Genomic DNA, 456 nt, shown 5'->3' on the forward strand with positions numbered 1-456 from the left:
GTTTGTCTATTGCCAATAGGTCAACGCAAACCACTGTAATAATTGCAAATCATTTTGAAGACGAAGACATAATGCAAGAGATCATATATGAACAGTAGTCCTGGAATGACTCAAAGTTCAAGAGTGTGTCACTGCGCATTGTGATCCCATGGGGGAGTGTTTATAAATACGCTTTGACATTTTTCATGAAATTTTGGTACAAACAAATATCAGACTTTCAAATTGAGTGCAGTAATGCTGCAAAACTCACCAACAGCATCACACTGCCATATCTTTAATCTTAACCGCAACTTGCGAAAGAAATCAGTTTGGACATTTCCAAACTGCTTATTATTGTGTAAAGTTTGAAAATAAAAATTACGCTTTGTCTGTAAAATGACTGGTAGTTGAAACTTAGTCCGATAAGTCTTACCTGTTACATTATGAAAGCACATTAAAGACACTGGACAAAATAGC

The sequence above is a fragment of the Ptychodera flava genome, chromosome 12 (assembly GCF_041260155.1).
Source record: "Ptychodera flava strain L36383 chromosome 12, AS_Pfla_20210202, whole genome shotgun sequence".
Taxonomy (NCBI): Eukaryota; Metazoa; Hemichordata; class Enteropneusta; family Ptychoderidae; genus Ptychodera; species Ptychodera flava.